Genomic DNA, 6,342 nt, shown 5'->3' on the forward strand with positions numbered 1-6,342 from the left:
CAGGTAAGAAAATCCCAAAAAGTTGTTTCTGTTCATCTGGACGTTGAGTTTTCAGTGGAAGAGATGTTTCGTCACTCATCCAAGTGACCTCTTTAATGTGGGCTGACTGCAGGTTTCCCCAACCTTATAAACAGTACATTTGCACAATGACTGAAACTATCACCACCGACAAACAATGGGCTGTGAGGTGAGTTCCTTGATCAAGAAACTGACCTCACAGCCCATTGTTCAAGTCATTGTGCAGGTTACAGCTAATAAGGTTGGGGAAACCTGCAGTCAGCCCACATTAAAGAAGGCACTGTGATGAAACGTCTCTTCCACTGAAAACGCAACGTCCAGATGAACAGAATCAACTTTTTATGGGTTAATTTGAAAGGTTCGTTTTTACTGAAAAAATGAATTTGAGTTTAAGCAATAGAACCCCAATAGCTACAAAAAAGATATCACTTAACCTCCTTTGTAGCCTTAATAATATGGATGCTGCAATTTCGACCATTTTTAAAAAGAAAGAAAGTTCATGTGCTCTGTTTGCACATCCCCCACAAATGTGGCATCATTAGAAAGCCCATGATGCCCCTTGATCTTGCAGCAGGATTCATATAGATAAATTAAGAAATGTCCCAGAGTCAAATCCCAGACAGAAAGCAAAAGATAATTTCTGGATCTTAGGAGGTTAACCTTTTATTAAGGAGTGGGACAATAAATGACTCGTGACTTGACCCTGGTTTCACATTCCTAGCCATGTAACTGGGAAGGAAAAGAACTTGTCGTTGGCATATTTGCATGATAGCTTAGTTTTAGCACCACTTAAAGAAGACGAAAAAATGCCTGCAAACGCAAACTACATTAGTCATTACATTTCTTTATTTCTCTGTGCACAGCATTCCTGAGGCCCCACTTGTGCATTTCTATGAGTATGAGCTCTGGACTTTTCTGGGTCAGTGCGCTAACCTGATCATTTTCTTTTTCAATACTTCTGTTGATTTGGATCATTGTCCTGCTGCATGACTTCATTTCAGCCAAGCTTTAGCTGTCAAACAGACGCCCAAGTTCTCAGCCCACCCCCACTGTGCTTGACAATTTATATCTTTTCTTTTCTTCTTTTTCATGTGACTCATTATATTTATATTGCTGCTAATCACATTTTGAATGAAAAAAGTGTTGATTTAAGTATTTTGAAGAAACATCCTGGGAACCCTCAGAGAAATTGTACAAACAGCTCCAATGTGATTACTTTTTTGCAAGTGAGAGGCAAAAATATGGAAGTACAAGGAAAAAATCTTTGCATTAAAGGACTCAGTCAAGTGAAAGTTTCTGTTTAAGGCGAGTGATTTTACATGTATGTACTCTGTAGCCTTTTGAGCAGTGTACATTGGGAAATGAGGGAATGATATTAATATTAACATCCTATTGCTTCCATAAATAAGCAATAATGAGACAGCATTGGATGATTTATTGTGCTTTGACAAAAAAACACTGACCTGCCTGTAATAGAAGCAAATTGTCCATGAATGTATTTATAGGTTTGTTTGTTTTTTTGTTTACAGTACGATCATTAAGTGGTGGACGCTGGAAGTCATAGATTATAATAGTTGCCAAGTAGTGATCGGTGTGGGAGAGGGATAACATTGTACACCCCTCAATTCATTATGTTTTGCTAGCAAACAGGAAGAAGGTGAAGTGGTTTCCTGAAAGTACAAACATACATGGAAACAGACTTTGTGCAATACTAACAAACTTGAATGTCAATATTTGGTATGACCACCTTTATTCTTCAACACAGCCTGAACTCTCTTAGGCAGCTTGTTTGTCGTTTCTCTAAGCAGTCTTCAGAAATAGTTGTCCAGGTTTCTTGAAGGACATTCAAAGTTCTTCTTTGGATGTTGGCTCTCATGAAGCTTCAACTAAAGTGTCAGATTAATCGCTCAGGTCCTGTGTCAGGTCTTTGCTGGATTTTCTCTTATTTCTTAGGGACATGACTTTCAGATAACAATTATTTGTTGTAGATTGTTTTTTTTTAAGCCTGTTTTGTCCTCCGCTTGCCCAGTTTCCTCAATTTTTTTAAGGACATGAGAAACCATTTTTGTTGGTGCAAAATGTGTAAACTTCTGCATTTTGTGTTCAGCTACACAAATTGGCACATATCATGTTTATATGACAGGCCGATAGTAACAATGTTCCTAAATATACAATTAACACAGGTTCATCATGCTTGAATGATTCATAGGTCAGTATTAAAAATACATTCATCTGAAAATAGTCAGATACAATGACGGGACTGAAAATGAGTGAAAAAGCAGACAATATCCACAGAAAAACTTTTAAAGGCCCACAGAAGGGGGTAAAAGTGATGTGCAAGACCACTTTCAGAAATTAAAAGACTCGCTGGAAACAAAATATAAAGTAACAAGAAGCAATGCAGCTGGATTAGCAGGGGTGTGACTTGCGAGTACTTGGGAGACTTGGTCAGAAGCCTTGCAGCGGTGTTCTGTAAAACAAACAGGAGGACGAGGAGGCCTTGCATATACAAGTGAAGAAAGGATTACATAGTCCAAATGAGATCAAACAAATGCATCTATTGTCATGGTCCTGGGCCATGTTGGCCCAGTGTTCTTAGTTTTCTTGTATGTTTGTATTTTGTTCCTTATTTAGGCCATGTTTTCTGAGTTGCCCTGTTGTGTTGTTCCCTAAGTGTTTTCCCTTCATGGCTTTTTACCACCTGTGTGCCTCTGTATCTGTGAGCCCTCGTCTCTCCTTATGTTTTATTCCCATGTTTCCCCTGCCCGATTATGTCTGTTCTCCCCGTGCTCTCTCTCCCCCCTGTGTGCCCTCTGTGTATTTATGAGCCCTCGTCTCCCTTTGTGGTTGTTTCATGTTTCCCCAGCCCGTTATGTCTGTGTTTTCCCCGTGCTCTCTCTCCTCCTGTCTGAACCTCTGTGCACTTCCTGTTTACTTTGTGACTCTCACGCCTGTACATGTCATGTTCAGTTCACCCCGCCCTGTCTCGTTATGATTATCAGTGTCACCTGTGTTCCCCGTGTGTTCCCACTTTCCTCGTTAACCCTCTGTGTATTTCTGTCTGCGTCTCCCTCTGTTCGGCGTCGCGTTCTCCCTCATGCTGCGTGGATTTCCCTGTGTCTCTCTGCGAGTGTTAGTTATTGTTCCCGGTTTAAGTTTTGTATTTCTTGTAATCTGCCTTCCAGCATTAAAGCTGTGATTTTGAGTTTATCCCCTGAGTCCGTGAGTTTGCATTTTGGGTCCTCATCCTGCCTGCCACACAGCAATCATGACATCTATGACAATTTCCAGTTCTAAGTGTGAGACACTGTGACTCAGCTTAGAAATGTTTCACAAGTGATAAAAACAGGAGTTAAACAGAGATTCAACATGAGCATCCAAAGTCAGGGCTGACTCAAAAGTTACGCCAAGATTCCTGACAGAAGGTTTGGCAAATGTAGCAAGAGGAGCTACATTTTCCATAACCCTAGGTACAAATGTTTCAGGAGCACAACAAGGACTTCAGTTTTCTCCTCATAAAGTTGAAGAAATGATCAGCCATCCAACCTCTAATGGAGTCTATGCACCTATGCAAAAACTGTAGCTTGGAAACATCTTGGGGCTTAAAGGAGATATATAACTGAATATCATCTGCATAGCAGAGATAGAATGTGAAAAGTGTAGTGCGGTAAAAAACGTGCAGGATTTAGTTATTTGCTTTGTTAAAACCGATTTTATTATACTTCTTATATTTTTTCTTTAGTCACCCTTCTTGCTCACTATGTGTTAACAGACCTCTCTGCACTGAATCATCCATCCATCCATCCATCCATCCATCCATTGTCATCCGCTTTATCCGAGGCCGGGTTGCGGGGGCAGTAGCCTGAGCACTGAATCATACTTCTTATTAATCTCTGGCTCTCTTCCACAGCATGTCTTTTGTCCTATCCTCCTCCTGTCTCCCTAACTGGTTGCGGCAGATGTCCGCCCCTCCCTGAGCCTGGTTCTGCAGAGGTTTCTTCCTGTTAAAAGGGAGTTTTTCCTTCCCACTGTCGCCAAAGTGCTTGCTCATAAGGGGTCATATGATTGTTGGGTTTTTCTCTGTATGTATTATTGTAGGGTCTACCTTACAATATAAAGCACCTTGAGGCGACTGTTGTGTATTTGGCGCTGTATAAATAAAATTGAATTGAATGCTTGACATAATATTGAGTATTGATTGATTGGTAAGTTAATTTATTTCTTATGCACGTGTAGTGTTCATTTCATTTTTTTGTAAAATTTGTTGAAAACACTAAGCAAAGATCAGTCCTTACAAAAAACTGCACGTGCCAGTTACTGGAAAACACAAATCTCACATGGCCAGCAAATATTTATCTTTAAGTCTTAAATACACTCAACAAAAATATAAACGCAACACCTTTGTTACTGCTCCCATTCCCCATGGGATGGACGTAGAGACCTAAAATTCATTCCAGATACACAATATAACCATCCCTCCCAAACAGTGGTCACAAATCAGTCCAAATGTGTGGTAGTGGGCACATCTGCTATATTGAGATAATCCATCCCACCTCACAGGTGTGCCACATCAGGATGCTGATCTGACATCATGAGTAGTGCACAGGTGTACCTCAGACTGCCCACAACAAAAGGCCACCCTGGAATGTGCAGTTTTGTCTCACAGCAAAATGCCACAGATGCCACAAGCAATGAGGGAGCGTGCAATTGGCATGCTGACAGCAGGAATGTCAACCAGATCTGTCGCCCGTGCATTGAATGTTCATTTCTCAACCATAAGCCGTCTCCACAGGCGTTTCAGAGAATATGGCAGCACATCCAACCGGCCTCACAACCGCAGACCTCGTGTAACCACACCAGCCCAGGACCTCCACATCCAGCAGGTTCACCTCCAAGATCGTCTGAGACCAGCCACCCAGACAGCTGCTGGAACAATTGGTTTGCACAACCAAACAATTTCTGCACAAACTGTCAGAAACCGTCTCAGGGACGCTCAACTGCATGCCCGTCGTCCTCATCGGGGTCTTGACCTGACTCCAGCTCGTCGCCGTAACAGACTTGTGTGGGCAAATGCTCACATTCGATGGCGTCTGGCACGTTGGAGAGGTGTGCGCTTCACGGATGAATCATGGTTCACATTGTTCAGGGCAGATGGCAGCTGAGAATGTCCCAGTTCTTGCATGGCCAGCATACTCACCGGACATGTCACCCATTGAGCATGTTCGGGATGTGCTTGACCGGCGTATACGACAGCGTGTACCAGTTCCCACGAATATCCAACAACCTCGCACAGCCATTGAAGTGGAGTGGACCAACATTCCACAGGCCACAATTGACAATCTGATAGACTCCATGCGACGATGTGTTGCACTGCATGAGGCAAATGGTGGTCACACCAGATACTGACCGGTTCTGGGTCCCCAGACCCCCAATAGCGCAAAAAACTGCACATTCCAGGGTGGCCTTTTGTTGTGGGCAGTCTGAGGTACACCTGTGCACTACTCATGATGTCAGATCAGCATCCTGATGTGGCACACCTGTGAGGTGGGATGGATTATCTCAATATAGCAGATGTGCCCACTACCACACATTTGGACTGATTTGTGACCACTGTTTGGGAGGGATGGTTATATTGTGTATCTGGAATGAATTTTAGGTCTCTACGTCCATCCCATGGGGAATGGGAGCAGTAACAAAGGTGTTGCGTTTATATTTTTGTTGAGTGTACATATACTTTTTATATACTTATATACATTCGCACTGCGGCAAACATGTCATTTGTTAGCTTCATATCATCCTGAAGAATGTTTTACACACATGCACATAAATTAAACACAATTTAGTTTCGATCTCCTAGTTTACACTGTCATTATATATAACACATCAAGTATGAACAGTATAAACACAGTCCACTGCTCACATGACCAGCAAGAAGCAAAGTACAAACATAAGTTCACATTATAATCACCTGTTGCTACACTCTAGAAAAGATCATTGAGTGAGCTTTAATTTAACCCTATCAGTAGAAATAGATTTTTAACTCAGTGAACAGTGAACTAACAAATATCTCTCAAATCATGTTTGCTTTACTGACGAGAACTTTGTTCAGTCTGAGTGATACATTCATTTTGGTCTGAGTTATTTGTATCTTATCACATAAATAAACAAGAAACAAACAAACAAGCGCCCCCCCCCCCCCCCAAACAAAAACAAACAAACAAACAAAAAAACACGTGACATAACAAATATCAGTAGTGCAAAGTATATAAGGCTTTGGACAGGTCACCAATACCAATCCACAGGTGACACACTTCATTACACTCT

The sequence above is a fragment of the Haplochromis burtoni genome, unplaced genomic scaffold (genome assembly GCF_018398535.1).
Source record: "Haplochromis burtoni strain Fernald_Lab_line unplaced genomic scaffold, NCSU_Asbu1 Contig_396, whole genome shotgun sequence".
NCBI classification, from domain to species: domain Eukaryota; kingdom Metazoa; phylum Chordata; class Actinopteri; order Cichliformes; family Cichlidae; genus Haplochromis; species Haplochromis burtoni.